We start from the raw sequence: 25,336 nt of genomic DNA on the forward strand, positions 1-25,336 counted from the left end.
AAGACAGGAATACTTCATTTCCTGGTAACCTTTATCTTAGGAATGATACCATACAACCACATTAAAGAAAAAAATTCTCAGAAAAAAAAAGAAATACCTTTTAAGGAGAACAACACAACCAAAATACCTGGGCCCAGGGGGTCCTGCAGAGACTGATACTCCATCTAAGAACTATGCATGGAGAAGACCTAGAACCCCTGTTCAAAGGAAGCCCATTGGCTGCTCAGTGTCCAAGTGGGTTCCTAGTAAGGGGAACAGGAGCTAACTCTGACATGAACTCAGTGGCTGGCTCTTTGATCACCTCCTCCTGGGGAGTGCAGCCTTGCCAAGCCACGGAGAAGATGATGCAGCCAGCCTTGAGAAGATCTGATAAGCTAGGGTCATATAGAAGGGAAGGAGGTGCTCCCCCATCAGGGGAATAGGGAAGGGCATAGGGGAAGAAGAGGGAGGGTAGGTGGGACTGGGAGGAGACAAGGGAGGGGCCACAGCTGGGGTACAAAGTGAATAAATTGTAATAAATAAATATATAAATAAAATTAAATTTAAAAAATGTTCATCATCACTAGCAACTAGGGATACATAAGTCAAAACAACTTTGAGATTTCATCTTACCCCAGTCAGAACGGCAAGAATCAACAAAGCAACTGACAACAAATGCTAGGGAAAGTGGAGGAGCTGGGGTGGGAGGACCTTCATTTACTGTTGGTGTGATTGCAAGCTGTTGCCACCGCCATGGGGAAAAGTATGCAGAATTCTGAAGAAGCTAAAGATCAATCTTCCATATGATCCAGGAGTACCAGTTCTCAGCATGTGCCCACAGGACATTCTACTCCACAGATTCTTGGACACCCGTGTACATTCCTAGCTAGAAAATGGAAATAACCCAAATGTCCTTAAACTGCTGAATGGATCCTAAAAATGAGGTACGTGTATGCTATGGAACACTGTTCAGCTGTAAAGAAAAATAAAATAATGAACAAGACAGTCCTGACTAAAGTTACCAGACTGAGAAAGACAAACATTGCTTGGTCTTTCTTATCAGCGGTTCCTAGCTCCAAATCTATATGGATGCTCTAAATCCAAATATGTGAGTACATATCCTGGGGTAATTGCAGAAATTAGGAAAGTAAAATGGAACCGTTGCCATGGTGTGGGGGTGGGGGAGCAATAGAAAGAGGATTAGAAAGGTACAAGTGATCTGACTGTGGAAATGGGAAAGAGAGTGGCTTTAATTAGGGAGTGGAAATAGATTAAAAAAAAAAAAAGAGGGAAACAAGTTAAAAACAGTAAGGATGTTTGAAAAAGCCATAATTAACTATTTACCCTAAAAACCATAATACGTGTAAGCCTACGTATAAATATACATATATAATTTAAAGGAAATTTTTTTATCTGGGCTGACAATGCTCCCTCCAAAAGCCAAATCCAGCCAGACAAAAACCCCAACACCCAACATGAAAAGGCCACTTTTGAGTTGTTGGTCAGGGATGTTGAAGAGACTCCCCAAATATAGAGGCTATTGCTCTGCTCCTGGTTGTCCCCACCCACCAAGAGGTAGAAGTCAAGTCCTATTGCTAAAGACACCATGCACTTCAGAAACAGAGCACAGAGACCTTTGATCTGGAACTGACCTAAATGCCCGCTTCTTGAGGACTAGCCTTTATGGCACCAGAAGGTACCGTGAAAGCTCTCAAAGGAGGAAAGCAACTAACAGTCCAACCTAGCTAGGACATCTATGATCTACAACAAAGACCAGCATGATATCATAACTCTACAAAGGCAATAGTGCATACATTCCTTGGTGGTAGCCAATAGCTTTCTTAGACTTGACCCACTCAACAGAGGGAAATCGTGCCAATTAGACAAGGAGAGTAAAGTCATGTATCTTGGAGGAGAATATACAGCCACCACCTTACTAAACCAGCATGATCTCCAGCTGCACTCTAAATGTTTGTACTTATACCCACAGATAAATGTAACAGTCATCCTTCATGAAAGAAACTTCTCTTTGCAACAGGCATAAACCATTACAGAAGATCACAAACAATCAAAATGTAGAGTGGTGGGACCCAGTACCAATGGATACATCTATAAAGCAACTCCTGCACTTAAGGCTTAGGGAACTTTGTAGAAGAGGGGGCCGTAAGAGTGAGAAGAATAGGGAGCTCTCTAGGAGACAGTGTCAACTAGTAACATGAGAAGATACACCCCAGAAAGTTTTGCCCACTTGACTGCCTAAACATGAGCTGAACAAGGACAATAGGTGTGCCAAAATGGATGGGGAAAATACCACAAGGCCTCAACCCTACACAAAGAACTGTAGGCAGGAGGAAAACTGGGAGCGGGAGGAGATGATCTTCTCTGCTCTCTTAGAAGCTAAAATGATACATCTGTCCCTCCTCATTCAGAAAACAGCCATTGAGACCCTACATAAAAGATAAGTCTTTCTTCTCCCATGTTATCCTGCTGTTGAGCCTGACTTTCAGAGCAAATCCTAAACTAATGGTTGGTTGACTGCAGGACTGCTGAACTGAGCGAACCAGCACTGAGACTATTAAAGCAGCCTGAGACCTGGTATTCTCCCCTTCCAGACAATGTGCTGGAATGCCCTGGGTGACTTCAGTCACGTCTGTCTCACTTCCTCCAATGGTCTCCGGGATATCCTTCCATCTTGCATCTCAGTGATTCTCTTTTGAATTTTATATATTCTGCTGATGAAATCATCAAAATTCATTTTCAAATATTATCTTCTATATTTCTAGACGGTCTACAGGTAGAATTTTGCTTGTTCCCTATTCAGATTTTAAATTACAATTTCTATTTTCAGATCTATCAACTCTAGCTTACCTCAGCACCTGGCAAATTAAATGTTGACTCTTTCACTCTCTGACATTTTTCTTTATGTTGTTCCCTGGGTGTTTATGTGGCTGTGGGTTGCTTGCTCCTTTTAAAACATTTTTTGGTGACTGGAGAGATGGCTTCAGAACACTGGTTGCTCTCCAAAGAACCCAGGCTCGATTTCCAGCACCCACACAAGCAGCTCACAGCCACCTGTAACTTTTGTTCCGGAGAATCTGACATACTCTTTGACTTCCACAGGGACCAAGCATACAAATGGCAAACAGACATACATATAAGCAAAATGTTCATACAATAACAATAAATAAAGATATAAAATATTAAAAAAAAAACTCTTCTGTAATGATTTCTTGAGCCTGAGGTTGAATTTTCCAATCCTCTGGAGTAGATCTGTGTCTTTGAATTACCTGGAAGCACTCCCATCCTCAGTCTGAATGCATAGACTCTAACCATGAATCTTTGTAGGCCAGCAATGTAATGTAATTATGAATTCTTAATGAAGTCAATTTCCCTCCTTTTCAGAATTAAAGGTTAGCCAGCAAGTTACCTCTCCTTCTCAGGATGTGTCCTCTAGCAGAGGATGAAGTCACTCAGGTCCTTTTGACTTTAGACAAGGATTCCCACCTTGGCAAAGCTTTGGAGTTTTCTTTCGTTCCCAGGGTCCCACGCAGTAGCTTGGGGACAGTGTTCTAAGTCCCTAGGTTTCTGTAAAGCCTCCTAAGATATTTACTGACCTCCTGATTTCTCTTGTATGTGCGTGGCAAATGCCTGGACTCTGTGTTAGCTCGCTGAAGCATTTTTATTATGTCTCAAGATTTGTTTTAGTCAATATTGTCTCTAGGGAATCAAGCCCAGCATATTGAGGGAAACACAACCTTTCTCTACCATAAATAAGAATAAACATTTACATAGCTGAGGTTTGGAATCCTTAGGACTTAGAACCAGGCAAATCTAGGTCACTATCCCAGATCTTTGACCTACTCCAGCCTTAGAGAAGTTTGTCTTCTTTGTTTGTTGTATTTAATTGTCTCCAGAGCTAACTTTCCTTGGGTCTCAGCGAGGGAGCTGTCTTGCTAAGTAGGAAGACCCAACCCAAAGGCTGATTAATTGTCTCCAAATGATTTAGTATTAAAGTTCCCTACGATAGCCTTATCTGCCCCATGGTTTTTGGACTTAGTAAATTCTGCTTTTCTCATTTGTTAATTATCACCCTTAATCCTAAGATTAAAGATTTCTAAAGATTAGGGAGACCATACCTGGAAAGTACTTAGAAGATGCCCGGCTTCTATTCTGTGATGAATAGTGACTTCGATTACTAACCTTATTTCATGAATTTTCTCCTTGCTCTTAAATTTTCAGTGGCATAAGTTCTAATTGATCATTTAAGCAGATACTATATAACGATCTCTATGGTAAAGGTTTTAAAATTAAAACAATAAATAAGACCAAGGGAGGAGAGCCCCAACACACGTTTACATTTATTTTTTATTAATTACACTTTATTCACTTTGTGTCCCCCATATGCCCTTCCCTCCTCCCCTCCCGGTCCCATCCTCCCTCCCCCTCATACATGCCCCTCCCCAAGTCCACTGATAGAGGAGGTCCTCCTCTCCTTCCTTCTGATCTTAGTCTATCAGATCTCATCAGGAGTGGCTGAATTGTCATCTTCTGGTGCCTGGTAAGGCTGCTCCCTCCTCAGGGGGAGGTGATCAAAGAGCAGGCCAATCAGATTATGTCAGAGGCAGTCCCTCTTCCCATTACTATGTAACCCACTTGGACACTAAACTGCCTTGGGCTACATCTGTGCAGGGGTTCTAGGTTATCTTCATGCCTGGTAGTTGGTTGGAGTATGAATCCCTAGGAAGACCCCTGTGTTCAAATTTTCTGGTTCTGTTGCTCTCCTTGTGGGGTTCCTGTCCTCTCCAGATCTTACTATTTCCCACTTCTAACATAAGATTCCATGCACTCTGCCCAACAGTCGGCCGTAAGACTCAGCGTCTGCTTTGATAGTCTACAGGGCAGTGCCTTTCAGAGGCCCTCTGTGTCAGGTTTCTAGGTGGTTTCCTGTTTTCTTCTTCTTCTGGTGTCCATCCTCTTTGCCTTTTGGGATCGGGATTGAGCGTCTTAGTCAGGGTCCTCTCTCTTGATTAGTTTCTTTAGATGTACAAATTTTAGTAGGTTTATCCTATGTTATATGTCTATATGAGTGAGTATATATCATGTGTGTCTTTCTGTTCTGGGACAGCTCACTCAGGATGATCCTTTCCAGGTCCCACCGTTTACCTGCAAATTTCATGATTTCCTTATTTTTCATTGCAGAGTAATACTCCATTGTGTAGATGTACCACAATTTTTGCATCCATTCTTCAGTTGAGGGGCATCTGGGCTGTTTAATAAGGATGATCATTAACAAACCAATAGTGTGTGTTACTAATACACCTCAAAATAAAGCAAATAAATCAGTTAGGATACACACACACACACACACACACACACACATAAATGTGTGTGTGTACCCTAATATATCTAAGATATGTCTATATCGATTGGGTATGGTGTGGTTGTGATGCTATTTTAATATTTTAAATAACATGGCCAGATAAATCCTCCCTGAAGAGTACCAGGTGGGGAGCATCAGGATAGCTGGGGCAGAGTGGGAAGGTTGCAGAGATGATGGGGCAGCAATGAGCCTCGTGAGCCATGGAATAAAGTTGAGTAGTGGTAGCAGTGTGACGGAAAGCCCTTGGAGCATTCTGTACAGGAGGAGTCAGGATCTGGTTCATATTTTACTGAGAGTGTTCTGAACAACTGTGTGAATAACAAGCAATGGGAAGCGAGCATTCAGAGCATTGGGAAGCCATTAGGAAGCTCCTTGCCACCCCCAAGAAGAGATGATGACAGTTTGGGCCATCGTGTCAATTGTAAAGGTGCTAGAAAGGAGCATGACTTAAAAATAACATTCATAGACTTCAGTGTGGGGTAGCGCAAAGGAGACCAGGTTTGCTTTTATGCACATTAAGTCTTGAGCATCAGTTACTGAAAATGGTGGAGGCCCTGATTCTGGAGACTGAATGAGTTACAGATAGAATATAGACAAACAGCATGCAGATGACTTCTAAAGTAGCATGACAGGATAAGGGTACCTACCTGGTATATGATATTAGACACACAGGCAAAGAGCTGGGGATTAAGTTCTGAATACTCCAACATTTAGAGATTTAGGAACTAAAGGTGAGTGTCCAGTAAGAGGAGAGAAAGCTAGAAATTGAGATGTCTGAAAAACTAAACAGAGAGAAGAATTATTTAAAAAAAAATAAGAATTTGCTAGCAACTCCTTCAAATACTAGTAAGGAACCAATAAATCAAAGTCAAAGTCAAACGTGGTGGCTCACACTTATATTCTCAGCATTCAGCTGAAGTAGGAGGGCCTTGAGTTTGAGACAGCCTTGGACACCCATTGGAGACTGTCTCAGAAGGAAAGATTGAACAAAACAACAACACATAAAAATGAAGGTTTAAAGTAACCCTGTCTAGGGACTGCCGAGATGGCTCAGTGTCTAGAGAACCTGCTGCTGTTGCAGAGGGCCCTAATTACGAGCCACGGTGACTCGTAACTGTCTGTAACTCAAGTCCCAAGGGATCTAACACCCTCCTCCGGCACGAGAGGCATGCACACATATGGTGCACACACATATATGCAGGCAAGACATCCATACCCATAAAAATGAATAACTATTTTAGAAAAACTTCACAAAGGTAGAGTTTTTGACTGGATTGGGTGACGATAAAATAGCTAATCTTGACAAGTCATCGAGAGTTTTAGTAGAAGATATTGACGGATTATGTAAGGGAAAATTAGGTGAAGGCTGATTGGAACGGCAGAATGAGCTAATTACAAGATGAAGTTACATATAAATGCAGGTTTATTGGAAGGAGCTCTCAGCTTCCATGAGAGAGACAGAGACAGACAGAGACAGAGAGAGAAATGCATGTGGATAGGGAAGAAAAAGAGAGGAGGAGAGACACAGAAAGTAAGAGAGGTGAGAAAGAGGAGAGAGAGGAGGGGGAACCAAAATGCCTGGATTATAAAGAGAAGCCCCTGCTCCTTGGCTGGAAAGTTCAGGATAGGGGGCATAGTATGCCAGCCACGCCCTGCAGCAGGTAGGGACGGAGGGATGCCTGAAACCAAACACCCCAGCCTTTTGTTGATAATAAATGGACAAGGAATGAAGTAATCATCTCTGGCTATTTCCTGCTGACACTGGGGCTGTCGATGGTGGGGAGGGCAAAAGGCTGAAATGTTGGCCAAATCAGGGAAGAGCAGGCTGTTCTATTTGCTGTCCAGGATCTGTGAGACCATCTCTGGCTAGGAAACTGCAGGCCCAGCTGAAGCAGTCTGTGAGGCTGAAGGAGCTGCCATCTGGATGCAGCTCTTGAGAAAGCACCTGGACCTGACAGGGTGCTACAGCAAATATATGTTAGGGGCAGAAGGTAAAGTTGAGGCATTTAAAGAGAGAAATTTTTCCTTGGGCATGCATTTGAAACTCCTAGGCCCGTGGTCTCGGCAGTTGGGGTGGAGAGAGACCCAAAACCAAGGGAGGGAATCCCACTAGAGTCCCACCCTCAGGAACAGGCAGGCAGGAAAACAGGCTGCTGATTAACAGTACTTATCCGGAGTCAATTTGACCTTTAGATTTGAGTGGATTATAGCAGATCTCCTGAAGATTGCGAGAATCTTTTTTTAAGTTTACAGAAGGAGATACATTTTAGACGCGTTAGCTTCACCTCCAACCTTCATAACTTGCATTTACCAACCTTAAAACACATTCTTAGACCCTCAAACACTTTCTTAGATCCTCATAACTTATATAAACTTTACAGTCTCCTGAGAAGGCAGCAGAAGCCTTGGTTTTTGCTGTTAAGCTGATCTTCAAACCCATCAGAGACCTGAGAAGGATAAGTTACCATAGGAAGTATACCTCAAACGGCCTATGTATCTATCAGCTAATATGACAGAGGTTTACCCATTACCTAGACAGACTTCTCAGTAGGCTCCTGTGGTGTCAATGTCTTCCTTGTGGGCACAAGTCCCAAGGCAGTATCCAGGCCCAGCAAATCTGAGAGGTCCTTCTGTGGAAGAGAAACTTGACAGACTGACAGACCTTATTTCATCTGGACAAAATAGGGCAACCAACCCTCCAGTTGTCCTGTTTGCTGATGTGTTAAAATGTATTACACTGTCATTCAATAAACATTTGCTTTGTATTAAATGAGTGAAACAGGAAGAAAAAAACACTCACAAACGCAAGTGATGTTTTAGACTTGGGGGAAAGAAGAAGAATTTAATTTTTTTCTCCTCTCAGTGAATCTGTTTTGTTTTGTTTTTTTGTATGATAAAGTGCAGTTACTAGATGGAAGAGTCAAGTATGACCCATTTGCTCCATTAGATAGATGAAGAATACACTACAAAATTTGCGAGGTTGCCAGAAAATGTTAGGACTGAATAACAAAGTTGAAATTGTGAAGAAAGACCCCGCGTACTTTTAAGCACCCTGTCTCCTAAAACCTTTCTTCTCATGAAAAGCACAGAAAAGTGGAGCGCTTGATCTAGTCAGTGTTGCAGCTTGAGTGACACCGGAGAGTGACACCGGAGTGGTGGAATTTTACGTCTGTTATACTCAATTACCAAAAACAGGTGGTTGAAAATAACAGAGTTTTGTTCTCTCAAAGTTCAGGAGACCAGAAACCTGAAATCAAGACTGAAACAGTAACATTTCCAATAAACTAGTTGTGGGTGTTTTTCTACACCAGCTCTAGCTCCCAAATAATGACATGGAGACGTATGAACTTTATTAATAAGCTTCAGAGCACTGTAGCCGGGCACTTTTCATCTATTCCAACCTGTCTACACTGGTCTGGGCTACTCCCCAGCCAAGTGCCCTGTTACCTGCCAGCTTAATCTTGCCCTGGATGCTCCTGCCCCATCTTTGTCCTCGTGGCGGCTCTCTCATGGCAACCTCCTCATAGCTATCTTTTCATCCTTCCTTCTCTCCTCCACCTGGGACCACCTATCTGGGATCAGAAGTCTCGCCTTAACTCTCCTCTCCTCTCCTGCCCAGGTATTGGCTTTTCAGCTCTCTGTCAGAGCTGATGGAGAGATGACGGACAACAGTTTTTACACAACATTGAGACAGGAGATTCTTCAATAGTAGTGACAATGCCCATGCCTGGACTGCAACCAGATAGATCTCTGGGCGCAGAAATCAGTGCTCAAAATCATCCCCCAACAAGTTTCTCCTGGGGGCTGTAAAGGACAAGTATAACATGCCTCTCTTCCAACATGGCATACATTACAGCAGCCCGGCTCCATTCTCTGTCTCCTTTTACATATGACCTGGCTTCTGTGTTCATGTGTCTGTGTGCTTTCTTTTTTCCTTTTTTTAAAAGGGTACCAGTTACTGGATATGACGTTTACCCTATCCTGTCACATCCACACAGCTTGCCAGGAAGCTATTGAGTGGGGAAAAAAAAAAAGCATCAGCACATATACATAAAAGCTGGGGTCAGGTAGCCTATGCATATTCTGATGGAGCAACCTGGAACCTCAATATTCATATTGCATGTAGCACTGAGGGAAGAGTTGCCTGCTCTTGGTAGAAGGTCTCTGTATATGAGCAATCTCAGGCTCTAGGAGAAGGAAGCTGCAATTGCTGCTTTTTGCACTCACTGGTCAATCATTTGTAATCAGTTGTACTTGGACCAGAGGATGTCTTACCAGTCCAAGACTAACCCAGGGGTAAGACTTAGCCAGTCTCTCATGAGTCTGAGGCATTGGCTCTTGGCATGTCTGTGCCCATGTTGATAAAACAAATTCACTCACGATTCTATCTGCTCTTGGCACGTTAACTCTCGAGGCTTCTTCAGATCCCCACACAGACCTATTTTGATTTCATCTTTATGGATTGCATATGCAAGATCTATATCCAACTAAGGACCCATTCTGAGATTCTAGATAGACATGAATTTTTTGGGAAAGATGATTAAAGCCATTTTAAAAAATTGAGAGCATGTGCAAAGAAGGAACAATAAACTATAAGTCTCAGAGGGAAAGAAACATAGAAATGCAATAGAGTAGATAATAGAACTGAAAAATGGTAGGTAGCCAACCTATGCAGTCAAAAGAAAAGGTACCGTGGTGAATGAGTTGTAAAAGCAAGAGATGATGAACAGAGAGTAGGAAGGTTGACATTTTTTACACAGCACAATCAATCATGTCAAACTCGTAAGGATAATCACCACACAAGGGGACAGGAGGGAACACCAGGGGCCAGAAGTCTCATAAAAGAAAAAAGCATCAAGAGTGAAGAGGACAGAAACTTTGGGGCCACCACAGAACCACCTATAGTGTTAAAGAACCAAGAAAGATGTCATCAGGACAGCACATGCAAAGATAGTGAGCAAGTGATAAAAGCCTTCCCCAGAACAAATACCAGTTTGCCAGGAAATTATCTCAGTAAGAATAAATGTCAGATGGTCCCTCACGGCATGTGAGCATCAAAAGAATGGGGTGGGGCTTGATAGATGGCTCAGTTGTTAAGAGCACTTGCTTCTCTAGCAAAGGGTCCGGGTTCGGTTCCCAGCACCCACTTGGCAGATCACAACCCTCTTCAACTCCAATTCTGGGAGATTCAGTGACTTCTGGACACAAAAGCACCAGACACACATGTGATACACATACACACATGTGGGTGAAATAGCCAAACACGTAAAATAAAAACATGTGTCTTCTTGTGAAAGGCTGGACAGTGTTGAGGGAAGAACAGGTCGATCCCATTTTCTTTTGTGTGCAGGGGGAGCTGGGTTCGACCCCACAGGAGACACAGAAAGCTAAACGGTTCTTAGGTGATGTTCAGGCTTCCCCCACAACATAATTTAGAGCATAGATTGACATCACACGGAAGTTTAGAAGCAACAGCAGGATGGACTGGGAAGTGGCCCAAACATTGGAAAACTGGTTTGGACAACCACAGGCCTGGCACACACTGGCATGGGGGAAAGCTGCTGAGGGAGACGTGCTATCAGGGCAAACACTGGTGGTGGAAAAGGAAACAGGGAAATAAAGCCTTTCATTTTAGGGACAGACTGCAATTCAGTTAATTCTCCTAGTTTGAGGCATGCAATAGCCCCTATATTATCAAATATGTATATATATATATACATATATATAAAGATATAGTTTTATAGTTGTATATATAGCTATACATATCAGTTATATATACATATTATATATGTGCTATATATTATATGTGTGTCACATATATACATACATATACAATATGTATATATGCATATATATATATACATATGACGTATGTATGCATCACTCTAGAATGACTGTTTGGTACCCTTCCCTAAGAATTATGGCAAGAGGACCTTCAAATTGTATTGTCTCACTAAAATGAGAGCTTGAGGGCCTTAAGTGTTGAATTCATAAACGATATGACTTTTTCATGCATAGCCCTTTGTAGGAGTTTCAGAGCGGTGGCATTAATTGTAATTATTTGAAATGTTAAAAAACACAACAGTTTTCATTTCTATTCCTCCATGCTTTCTTTTGTGTTTTGGGTGTGTGGTTAGGTGGAGCGCGTTATGCTGAAAGATTATTCTACCCTTACAATAGTGCTCTAGCTTGTTTACTTGCTTAGGGAACACTGTCACCATGTGACAGGACATTGTGCTCCAAAATGACAAAGTGTGTGGAGTCTAGCCAGCAAGGTCCAGAAATTATTTCATAAACAAAGCCGTAAATAACACATGGCCGTTCAAATGCGAAAGGACCTGGTGGCTTTTCCTTTTGGGTTGTTATTTTGTTTGGTCATGGCAATTTCCCCGGAGAACCCAAATAAGGCACAGTGATGGTTACAGCTTAAAACTACTGCAGGCAAATTTGTATGGCTGAGACTCTGTGGCAAGCTCTCAGTGGGAAAAGCAGATCCTGTGGAGTGAAATGACAGGAAACCAGTGAATCACAAGCGTTGAAGAAACCCAAAAGTTCTGATTAATCAAGATAAAGACTTTGGACCATGAAGGGGAAACAATGCTGATGCACACTTATTTTCCTCTGAGTACAAAATATAACATGATTAATGATTGTTTAATTTGATAGTCAAGTTTTCATCAAAGCACCTCAAACCACAAATTTCCATTTATTAGTCAACCTAGCTGCCAAGGATTCAGTTAGTTTTCTTTCTTTTGCAAAAAAAATCCATACAACTATTATTTTTAAAGTCCTTTAGTAAGAATGATTTCAAATAAAAAGAGAAATGCAGCTCTTATCTCTTGAAAGAAGATACATTATGAATGCAAACTGCAGAGAATTCTTACCTCAGCTACAGGTGGATACATTCCAGCACATTCCCTTTATTCTGCACACGAGTGTGAGTTTTACAGCTATCATATGATGGCGAGGGAGATGACTCGGTGGAGAGAAGTGACAGTGAGAGCCTGAGTTGGAATCCCAGACTCTAAGTGTGGGCATCTCCTGTGGAGAGATGTGGAACGAGAAAAAAAAAAAGCACAAACAGGAGTATGAGATTCTCTCAAGCTGCTACTACAAATTAACACAACTCTGGGAGAAAATAAGTAGATCCCTCCCATACTAGCTTTATCCATTCCCTGTCTGAAAGGATCTTTTGATAACAGCACACTGAACCACCATGATAGAATTGAAATGAGAAAAAAAATTGAGTTGGGGAAGAGGATGTGGTGATGGCAGTGTTAAATGGATCCCCTGTACCCTGGCTGGTGGCTACAAACTTCATTTAACCCAGTATTAAATCCCTTGTGTTTAGTGGAAGTTTGGGTTTCTTAAAAAAAAAAAAAAAAAACAGTTATGTTATACAAACAGGCTTTTGCTTTAATCCCAGGTGTGAGATATGGGGCTGCTTTTAGTTTAATCCACTGCAGATAATTGTATCATGAGGGGCATGGTTTTTTCCAGCTACAGTTAGTGGAATTCTGAGGAGTCAGAGAGAATATAATTGCCAGACCCCAGGGAGAGAGAAAAAGCTTTGAGGGACACTTTTAGAAGGAAGAGCGTTGCTGCCGGCTTTTCCTGCTGTTGTGATTGCTGGTTTGCTAGTTAGCTGGAATACTAGATATCCTGACAGCTGAGGTATTCGGTATTTCCCAAAAAACCCCGACGACCCTAAACAGCTGGAACTAGCCAAAGAGGACGCCACCCCCCTCTCTGCACTAACCTTTTTCTCCTACCTAGTGTTGGGGTGTTTCAAGGTATTAGGAAGGATAAGGGGTGGAGAACGGAGGTAGAGGCATAAGAAATAAAAGAAATAAAATAGAGTTTAAAAACTACTGCCCTGGGCTACATCCCCAAGCATGGTTGGATACCATAAAAAGCTAAAATGTTACGCTCAGGATGCGAAGCTAAGCACTGCACTCAGGGTCAGCCGCTTTGGACCCAGAGAAGAGCATGTCTGGTTGCATGCGGGTTGATGCCCCAGGTCCCGCCTCTGAGAAAAAGGTATCGGACGGGTCTGATGCTCTTTGGGTGGATGACACCTAAATGAACATCGGTACAAAGTCCCAATTTATTTCTAATATCAAAGATCAGACCTCTACTCTTGCCTGATGCGTCTAAAACAAAAAGGGGGAACTGTAGAGAACTGCGGAATGCTATGCCTTAAAGATGGAGCTGGTTTCCGCCTTCCACCTTCCCGATGGTGAGTGCTCTCTGTCACGAACAACTCCACATTTGGCTAAGGCTGAGGATCTGGCTTGCTTCCATGTATGTGGACCTATCTGCATTGCCCACGTGGCATGCCTGGGTTGGCTACCCAGAGGCTATTTAAGCTGTGGGCTGGCTTTCCTCAGGGTCAGATGATTGTTCAAGGTTCCTGAATAAACTGCATTGAAAAAAAAAAAAAAAAAAAAAACTACTGCCTACACTTGTGGACGCCCCTGCTAAGGACTAAGCATCTTGCCTGCCTGACGGCAGCTCTCTTGACCCATGCTTCGGAAGCACCATGTTGTGTCTGATTCACTTCCACTCTGTACATACTGGGTGACGACGATGCTCATTGTGAGGTAACTTGGAAATGATGCTGACCATACTCAGGAGGTCAGAGTTCAGAGCCAGGTTCTATCTGTCACTTGCTATCATTAACCTGGGACGACCGACCGATCTTGCTCCCACTTTCAATGTTTGTGAAATGGGAAGTGGTGAAAAAGAGTTGATGATCTCGAGTGACAGATCCCATACCCACCCCTGAATGGATTTTACATGTACCTGGGGGTGACATGACCTAACTCATGACATCACTGTTTTTAATCCGAATCTCAGTGGTACAGGATGGAGTTTCCGTGTTCAAAGCTTCTGCGTAATCGCTGTGGATTCTACTGCAACACTAGCCTTATTTTTCCTCCATAAATGTTGCATTTTTGTAGACACACCTGAGACATAAGAGCTCACAGACATTTTGGGTGCTATGTCTAAATTATATGCAGTAAACTTCAGAGTTGGAGGACTGGAAAATAGGGAGGGAAATGAAAGGAACCTATCCCCACAACCTTGTCCTCCATTATTTGATCTTTCAGCAGAAAACTCATGTAACATTTTTTTTGTCTTTCTTTATTGCTCCTATTCACATCTTACTTTGGATTAGAAATTCGGTGTAATTCATTCTCTCTGTGGTTCACCTTGTATCTCTCAGAACTCTCAGCACATAACAATGAGAAATAAATGGTGGGGTAAAGTGATTAACAAAGAGACAGAATAATGCATTCATTTTTCCTAACCCTAATAACTGCTGAGATCCAAAAAGGAAAAGGGTATTGGATTGAGAAGAGAGTGTACTATGTCCTTAGATGCCCTGGTCAAGAGCAAATAATTTTTAACTCATGATGGATCGTTTCTGCAAAAGAATGACCACTAAGACCTTGAAATGTCTGGACCTCCACTACCAAAACTTCAAATACACGCATGAGATGCTGTGGGGCTGATGCACCAAAATTCTCATAAAGAAAGAAAAAAAGGCAACAAAATTGGTTGCACTGAAACTTAGAGCAATTGGGGTCTTGAGAGCTGGGTGTGCCTGCCTCTTGCTTGCAATTCTGCCTGGTTAAGAGCTTTAATAGTGGGCTAATGTATGTCTCAGCGGTTAAGAGCACTGGCTGGTTAAACTCCCAGCACCCGTGTGGCGGCACACAACCATCCGTAATGCCAGTCCCAGAGGATCTGACACTTTCTTCTGGCCTCTTCGGTCACCAAGCACAACCTACATGAATGCAAAACAGTCATACACATAAAATAAATAAATATTTTTTCAGTCCCATCCCCACCTCAGAAAACCTGCAGCACTCTCCCTTTCCTATCTGAACCCGTCCTTGATGGCTCATAAAGATCTTCTGAAAGCTTCCTACCCCCCCCCCAATTCATGCCATTATTTCAGCCTCCAACGCCAGCAAGCATTCCCAGGAACTCAGCAGCTGAGCAGAACAGAAAAACAGGTGAACTAACTGAGGGTCCTCACCACGCCCTATTCACCTGGAAATCCAGTCCCCCAGTCTCTTTGCCAGCACCACAACAGAACACCAGCTCCAGGCTTCTCTGGCCCCTGCTATCAGCTCCTGTGGATCCCACAGATCTTATTCTTCTAACCTTCTTCCCTGGACTCATGGCTTTGTCCCAGGTCCCAACACCAGCAGGCACTCCCTGATAACCAATGGCTGCTCCTCTCATGGCAACAAGTAGGCTAATGGTAGACCCACACTTCTTATCCTGCTCCTGAGATCCAGTCACCCCAGACTCATCCTCAGCTCTGTAGCAGGAAACCTACTATAACCATTTTTTTTTCCTCTGACCCCATCCCCAGTGGATTACAAAGACCTTCTCCTTCAACCTTCCTTCCCCCAACCCATCACAACATCCTAACCTCAATCACCTCAATCATCTCCTGAACACCCTAGCTGGATAGGCCAGTAAAACAGAAACATGTTGCCATTACACTCTTTGAAAATCCAGAGGGAAAAAGAAATCAAGGAACAAAACACCCACCCAACAAACACAAGTTCAAAAATGAGCACATAGGCCTATACTAATCCCGTAACTGAATGCCTGTAAAAGCATAGTCAATAACAGGAAGGACAATATGTCTCCAGTAGAAATCATCAACCCTGCCACAACAGCCCCTGAATGTTCCAACACAAACCAAGCACGAGAAAAAGGTCTTAAGACCAATTAACTATACATCTATGTATCTATCTGTAGGTATATGTAGATACATGTAGATAGATACATAGACATATAGAGATGTGTTAAAGAAGAAGTGAATGAATCCCTTAAAGCAACCCAGAAAAACACAAACAGTAGAAGGAAACAAATAAAGCTGTTTAAGACCTGACAATGGAAATAGAAACAAAAAAACAAACTGAAGAAATTCTGGAAATGAAAAATTTAAGAATTTGAACAAGAACTGCAGAGGCAAGCTTCATTAACAGAATATAAGAGATGAAAGAAAGAATTTTTAGGCACTGAAGGTAGGATAGCAGATATTGATACATTGGTCAAAGAAACTGTTAACTCTGAAAAAAATGTTCATAGCACAGAACATCTAGAAAATCTAGGACACTATGAAAAGACCAAGCCTAAGAATAATAGGACTAGAGGAAAGAAAAGAATCCCAGCTCAAAGGACCAAAAAAATATTTTCAACAAAATCATAAAAGAAAATGTTCCTAACCTTAAAAAAAAAAAGACACCTATAAAGATACAGGAAGCACACACAATACCAAATAGATTGGACCAGAAATTAAAGTCCCCTTAGCACACAATAAACAAAACACTAAACATACACAGCAAAGAAAGAATATTAAGAACTGCAAGGGAAGAAGAGCAAATAACACATAAAGACAGACCTATTAGAGTTATTCCTGAATAGAGACTCTAAAAGCCAGAGGTGCCTGGACAAAAGTCCTGCAGACTCGGAAAGACCACAAATGCCAGCCCAGACTACCTCAACCAGCAAAACCTTCAGTCACTATAGATGGATAAAACAAAATATTCCATGATAAAGTCAAATTTAAACAATATCTATTTACCAATCCAGCCCTACAGAAAGTTCTAGAAGAAAAATTCTAACCTAAGGAGGTTAACTACACCCATGAAAACTCAGAGAATAAATAGGAAACACAAACACACACATACACATCGATCAGCAGCACCAACACCAATACCAAAATTACAAGAATCAACTATCGTTAGTTGTCTTGGGGTTTCTAATGCTGTGAAGAGATACCATGAGCCATGACAACTCTTATAAAGGAAAACATTTAGTTAGGGCTTGCCTACAGTTTCAGAGGCTTAGTCTATTATTGTCATAGCAAGAAATGTGGTGAGAGTTCCATATCTTGATCCAAAGGCAGTAGAAGGAGACTGCCACATTAGGCCTAGCTTGAGCTTATAAGACCTCAATGCCTGCCTCCACAGTGACACACTTTCTCCAACAAGGCCACACCTACTCCAACAAGGTCACACTTCCTAATACTTCTCCCTATGAGCCAAGCATTCAAACACATGAGTCTATGGGGACCATTCCTATTCGAAGCACCACATTGGTCATTTGTATCTCTCAATTTCAATAGTCCAATAAAAAGGCACAGATTAAGAGAATAGATGTGAAAACACGATCCATTCTTCTGCTGTACCTAAGAAACATACTTGAACATCAAGGATAGACATTACCTCTAGGTAAATGGTTAGAAAAAGATAATCCAAGCAAATAGAACTAAAAAGCAAGCTGGTGTAGCAATTTTAATATTAAAAAAAAAAAACACTTCAAGCCAAAACTAATCAAAAGAGATAAAGACACTACATACTCGTCAAAGAAAAATCCACGATTTCAATTCTTAACACCTATGCCCCAAACACAAGGGCACCCACATTTGTGGGGGGGGGGGTAAACACACTACTACAGTTTAAACCACAGATTGACCATAACACACTGATAGCTGAGAGATGTTATGAACCAAATGAACCTAACAGATATTTACAGTACATTTTCCCAAAGCACAAAAAAAATATACCTTTTTTTTTCAACACTTCATGGAACTTTCTCCAAAATTGGCCACATATTTGGACACAAAGTATGTCTCAACAGACACAAGAGAATTGAAATAATTCTCTGCATTATATCAGACCAACATAGATTAAAACCTGGATTTCAACAACAACAGAAAGAACAGAAAACTTATAAACTCGTGGAAACTGAACAATTCTCTGCTGAATGAAAAATTAGTCAGACCCAAAATAAAAAAATTAAAGACTTTCTAAAATTCAAAGAAAATGAACACACAACATACCCAAATTTATGGGACACAATGAAAGAATTACTAAGAGTAAAGTTCATACCACTAAGTACCTACATTAAAAAAATGAAATAGAGAGAGACCTCATACTAGCAACTTAACGACATACCTGAAAAACTCTAGAACAAAAAGACCTCAACATAAAGCCAGATACATTGAACCTGACAGAAGAGAAAATGGAGGAATATGTCATGAATGCATTGGCACACATGACAACTTCCTGAACAGAACACTGACAGTGCGGGTACTAAGATCAACAATAATGGGACCTCATGAAAATCAAAGCTTCTGTAAGGCAAAGGACACCATCAACCAGACAAAGTGACAGTCTACAGAATGGGAAAAGATTTTTACCAACTCTACCACTGACAAAGGACTAGTATATAAAGTCCTCTATCATACATATATATTAAAGAACTCAAGACACTAGATATCATAAAACAAATTAGTATAATTTAAAAATGGGCTACAGACCTAAATCGAGAATTCTCGAGAAAACTCAAATTGGTAAGAAATGCTTAAAGAAATGTTCCACATCCTTAGCCATCAGGGAAATGCAAATCAAAATTACTTTGAGATTCCATCTTACACCTGTCAGAATGGCTAAGATCAATATTACAAGTGTTGGCTCATGCTGGCAAGGATGTGGAGCAAAGGGAACACTCCTCTATTGCTGGTGGGAATGCAAACTTGTATGACCATTATGAAAATCAATATGGTGGTTTCTCAGAAAGTTCTAAATTGACCTACCTCAAGACCCAACTATACTATTCTTGGGCATACACCCAAAGGATGCTCCATCCTACCACAAGAACACTTGTTTAACTATGTTCATTGAGGCTTTATTCATAATGGGCAGAAATTGGAAACAACCTAGATGCCCCTCAAAGGAAGAATAGATAAAGAAAATATGGTACATTTACACACTGAAATATTACTCAGCTATTTAAAAAAAATGGCATGGTGAAATCTGCAGGCAAAAAAAATGGAATAAGAAAAAAAATTCATCCTGAGTGAGGTAACCTAGGCCCAGAAAGATAAATATGGTGTGTATTTATGTATAAGTGGATATAAGTCATTAAGTAAATGATAACCAAGCCACAATCTATAGACCTAGAGAGGTTAGGTAAGAAGAGGGATCCAACAGGGAAAGCATGAATCTCCCTGAGAAGGGGATATAGAAAAGATTTTATGAGTGGACTGGGGGCAGTGAGGATGGCAACGAGACCCAGTGAACAGAAGTTTGGATTTCAGGAGCTGGGACTAGAAGATTGAACACCAACTGGCATACTTCAGAGGAAAGGCTCTTTCCATTGAAAGAAAACAAGCCCAGGAAACACTGCCATCCTAGAGCCACACTTCCAGTGAAGCTCCTTCAAGCAGATGAGTAACTTCCCACACAGGACCATCAGGTTAGGGGCCCTGTTGTCTGTACCAGTTACAGGGAGAGAAGTTCAGCCATGAGAACCTAGCCTAGCATGAAAACTGTGGGGTCTCACGCATTTAGGATGAGTGTGTGTGTGTGGGAGGGAGATGGACGAAGAGAGTTTGGAGAGAAATGGTTAGAATTGGGGATCATTTGGGAGGGTGGAGACCTAATGCAGTAGAAACTTCCCAGAATCTCTGAAGGTTCTGGGAAGTTTCTACTGCAAGGTTCAATGACCACTCACAGTAATTGTAGATATGGAATATCAACTGGCCCTCTCTAGTAACTAGGTGAGGCTTCCAATGGCAGGACTGGGTTGTATTCAATTGAGTTGTTGTCCAAGGGACTCCCATGAAAATCCGCAAACAACCCAGGCTGATGGAAGACAAGAGTTGCTCTTCACAAACTGACAGTGGGCCCCCATTACTGAGGACAACATCCATACAACTCATTGAACATGAGGAATTCAAGCTGGTGACTACATACAGCCTTCATTCCCACATTCTAGTCTCTTTGGTGTGAAAAAGTACTCTGCATTCTACAGAAAGAGAAACATGGATACCAACCCAGTCACAAAATCTCTGACCTACAGTCTGTCCTGTTTTCAAAATATGCTAGAGCAATGATGGCTCATAACTTGTGGGAGTAGCCAATCAATGTCTAATTTGACTTAAGGCCCATTCCACAAGAAGGAACCCATATTCAAAACTGCTTTGGTAGCCAAGAACCACAGACTAGAATGCCCAGAGATCCAGGAGAAAAAAAAAAAAAAAACACTACTGCTCTAACAGATAAACAAACAACATAGCAATAAAATGACTCCAAAGGGTATTCTGCTATACTCATTGATCAGTACCTTATCTTGTCATTATCAGAGAGGCCTCCTCCAGCAGCAGACGGAAACAGATGCAGAGACTCACAGCCAGACATTATGCAGAGAGAGAGTCTAAATAGGAGGTCTCCATCAAATCCTTCCCCTCAAAAGCTCAGGGAAGACTGGAGAAGAGGAGGCAGAAAGAGTGTAAGAGCCAGAAGGAATGGAGAACAACAGAATAATGAGGCCCTCTGAATCAACTAATCAATGCACATATGAGCTCACAGAGACCGAAGCAGCAAGCACAAGGCCTACAGGGGTCTGGACCAGGTCCTCTGTGTATATAGTCTAGCTATTAGCTTAGTATTTTTATAGGACTCCTGTGAGTGTGAGTGGGTTTCTGCTTTTGTGTCTGCTCTTGGGACTCTTTTCCTCCTCTTGGGTTGCTGTGTCCAGCTTTAGTATGCTAGGTTCTGAATCATCTTTTTATATGTTATTTTCTTGTGTTTGGTTGTTATCTCTTAGAAGCCTGTTCTTTTCTGATGAGAGACAGAAAGGGAGTGAATGCAGAGAGGAGTTGAAAAGGAACTAGAAGGAGTAGAGGGAGAGGAAACTATAATCAGGATATATTGTATGAGAAAAGAAACTATTTTCATAAAAGGAAAACAAATTAATTTTTTTAATTCAAAGAACTCTAATAGACTAGCAAGCTGAGCTCATGGAAGACACAGTTTTAAAACTACAAAACTACAGAAACAAAAAAACTAAAAAGGAAGAATCAACAAAACCAAGAGATTGTTCCTCAAGTAGCGTTTGAATGTTTCTATGGTTGAGTTGCTTGTTTGGAACCAATGTTGTGAAAGACAGATACTGAAGTATAACCCCTGAACCCATTTGTGAGACATCAATTTCCTCTGAGCAATTGGCCTGATTGGTCAGTGTCTCTTGGCAGGACATTTTCTTTGAAAAGCAATGATGGAAGTGGGTTTTTGTGCAGTGAATATGTGGAGGTAAAGAGGTAAAGATCTTGAGTAAGGCCTATGCAGCATTGCTGTTTTGAAGGCAGTGACTTGAGAAGGAACAGGTAACTGTCACTTAATTGGAGTACCTACTGAATTGTTTAGAAGTGTGAGACCTCGGCATCATTGCCAAACTGTGTTAAGTGTAAGTGGTCCCTAAATTGGTATTGCCATCACCTTGCAAGCATATGTAGATTGACCTCATCCACTCTGGAGTGTCTGATTCAGGAGAACTGTTCTAAAACTCCATAATTCTTTTACAGCTACCTATGTAAGTTCAAAGCCAACTATGTCTGGATAAGCTCAGGGTCTGTAACTTACATTGCCTATGTGTGGAGTCAGTTACCCACTAGCCTAGAACATTCCAAACATTGAGAAATACTCAGGTAGAGAGTTACATTTTCTGGAAAGATGTGTGTGCCATTTGCACATGCACATGCGCACACATGTGACACAGAGAAAAAACTAGATTTGAATCACCCAATTGCCAGCCAAATTCTTTCCATCCACTGAACTTCCTCAGAGTTCTTTGAAGTCAACAATGACTGTGTCCTCAGAGGAGTCATCCTGTGGCGAAGAAAATGTGGAAAGTGTAGCAACGTATTAGGGCTTTCCAAATCCGGGTTGTTTCAAAATATTTATCTCTGTGTTGTTTATCCTTTTTTTTTTTTTTTTGGTATTTAGATTTTTTTCTTGCTAATAACCAGAGGACAGTCTATGGATATTAGTCACTTGGAACACATAGTGAAGATAGCAAATTTGCCGAGGTGCTAGCAAAAGGCAGTTACTAACAAGTGACTGCCTTCTTGTTCACCTTTTCAGAGGCACAGATTTGGCTGGCTGAATAAAGAGAGGTGTCGGCATAGGGCTCAGTCTTGGGCAGTTTTCATTACCCTTCCTTCCTACCAGCCCTGGTTCTCCACCGTTACTGTTCTCAGGGAGTATTTCATGCACACTCCATTCCTACCCTGCACATGCGACTCTGGGACTTCCCACTTTATCCCACATATGTTTTCCTGACATTTGTCGAGCGGGTGGTATCTCAGTTCTCAATTGATGGTTGACACACTTGCCCCACCCACCCACCCCCACTCCACCTCCTTTCTCACATTTTCTTTTAGTTTCTCTGTTTACAGGAAAGTATAGCTCCTGAGGTCAATATCTGACATTCCTATAGATTCAAATTATGAAGCTTTTACATTTTAATGGTCCCTCCTTTGTGTCTTTGGTGGTCCTTATGCTGTACCCCATACCCACATTCCTGTCTCCAGAAGCAGATTCACCACACTTTATACTCTGCAGTTGCAGGCTAATATGTTCTCTTAGTTACAGCCTCTGACTACAAGGGACATTGAACCTTGAATTATACCCAGTCAGGTCCTAGTTAGTGTCACCCATGTGTTTCACTGGGTAATGGATTAAGTGTTGATATTTATAGTGGCTTGGTCATTGATAGCCCTCATAATAAGATAGCTTTGGTGTCTCCCAAACCGTTTATGCCCTTTCAATGGATACTTCCACTGGATTCCCTCATCACAGCACTTCATCAATCAGCTGTGCCATCACAGGGAAATTCACAAAGCCGGAGCATGTGCATGCTTGAGCCTTTGGAATCAATGGGCAAGTGACTAAAAGAGGGACATTTTAAACCTGTTTTGATTGTACTGGCCTTCCATCTCTATACCCCAACACACACACACACACACACACACACACACACACACACACAGCTTCTGTTTTTCCAAAAAGCCTTTGAAATTTCACTTTGCTTATACCCCTGAGGCCAGTGGAAAGGAAATGGGAATTGGATAAGAAAGAAGCTAAAAACATCTCTTGCAAATTTTTGTTCTGTGGGGTCTGACAATTTTCCATTTTACATGTTGTAAAAATAGACTATCTAGGAAGTACTACTTTCTGTAAAAAGATTGCCATCATTTCATGTTTGCCTGTGGCTGGTAAGATCACTACTGGTTAAGTCTAAGCCCACTATGTCATTAATAGTCTTGAATAGTGACTTTCTGATTGACTGCCTAAAAGGGCTCAGAAAATACTGTCAAAAACTTGCCTGCAGTCTAGGTGCAAACATGATAATCTAAAGGAACTGTTTTGAAGGGACATGGCCTTATAATCACAGAAGGCTCTGTAGGTGCCACCCTCTGCATCTGCCTCTGCCTCTGCCTCTGCCTCTGTCCCTCCCTCCCTCCCTTGCTTCCTTCCTACTGAGCTATGCCCTTAACCAAAATGTTTTTAAACCCTGAAGTAATTCATTCTTTTAGCTTTACTTCAGTTTGAAATAATTTTATCTAAATGCTCAAATAATCTCCTTTAAGATTCTAACCTTTCCTGCTTTCTTCTGTCTTCTTCATGACTCATTCACTTATTCCATGATCTATACTAAAACACAAAAAGATAATAAGGGAAATTTCATAAAAATCTTCTTAGTTTGAAATTATTTCCTGTAAGCTATTTTGTTGCTCAAATTTCTTTCTTTTGTAAGGTACAAACACAAGAGATGAAAGATTTTTGCTTATCAACCTCACTTAACAAAATTTAAAAAAAAAAGACACTTCTACATTTTGAAATCTCACTTGTTATTAAAATACAGAAGCCCTGAGCCCTGACCCCTTCCTTCTGCTTTCAGGTTCTGTGAAGACAACAGAGTTGCACAGTAGACCCTGGTGGGATGCTTGGGAGACTTTGCTGCTCGATAAGAAACAGATCAGGTGGCTGTTGCTGGTGTCCCCGAGGTCATAATCATTCTGCAGATATCTCAAAAGGATACAGCAATTAAGTTAATAATCCCTGTTGTTATAAACACTAGATGTGGCATTGTTCATTTATTGCCTCCTAACATCCATGATATCAATTTACACAAGAATAACTAAGGGAAGTTCTGGTATTGGAGACTCTGGGACGGAGCTAGGATCAAAGACTCCTAGATTAAAGGGTTGATTTAGGATAGATGTTAAAAGACATAATGAGAACAGCACACTTACTACAAACAAGAAATCCTGCTCTTACCTTCAGTTCTGTCTGGTGATGAGGATTCCAGTTCCTGTGAAAACAAAACAAAAATGGATGTATAATCAAATGAAGTTAAATTGCCCCTGGCGTAATTAAAGCAAACATGCTTATATTTAGATACCTTTAATTTACATTTAAAATGTAGTTTCATAGTGATGCAGGCCACACAAGAAGAGAAACTCGACTTCTAAATGTGTGCATGTGTAAATAATGTGTGCAATTAATGTGTATATGTTTTACTATCCTAACACATTATCTAGGTGTCTATTTTGAGATCCTAATACTTGAGTATTATAAATCTCTATCTGGCCTCTTTTGAGAAACTCAGAAAGTATCGTTTAAACTGCTAGTTTGTTCCAACTCATCAACCACAGACTCACTCATAGAGATAAACTGATACATAGTTTAAGAAAACATGAAAACGTCCATCTATACCAACTGCACAATGTTCTTCTGATTGCTAGTCCTCGCTATCATCTTCTTTGGCAAAAGGCTGGTGGAAATGTCTGGAAAACCTAAGCGCTCATGTAGAATGGTAGAGTTTTCAGTTTATCAATGGGGCTGACACAGGGCCACAGTAGAACACTTGCACTAACTCAGTCTCAATTCCCCCACTCAGCATCCTTCCCTCGGCAACTTGCCAAGCCCAAAACCACTTTCTAGAGACCCTGGGTGAATGTTTATGTTCAGCATCTGCTATGGGAGGGGAATCTGTCTTTATACCTCTGAGAATGTCCACTTTGCCCTGCTAGCACATATGTGCTGGGTTGGTTTTTTTTTGTTGTTGTTGTTGTTTTTTGTTTTTTTGGTTTTT

The sequence above is a fragment of the Meriones unguiculatus genome, chromosome 20 (assembly GCF_030254825.1).
Source record: "Meriones unguiculatus strain TT.TT164.6M chromosome 20, Bangor_MerUng_6.1, whole genome shotgun sequence".
Lineage (NCBI taxonomy): Eukaryota > Metazoa > Chordata > Mammalia > Rodentia > Muridae > Meriones > Meriones unguiculatus.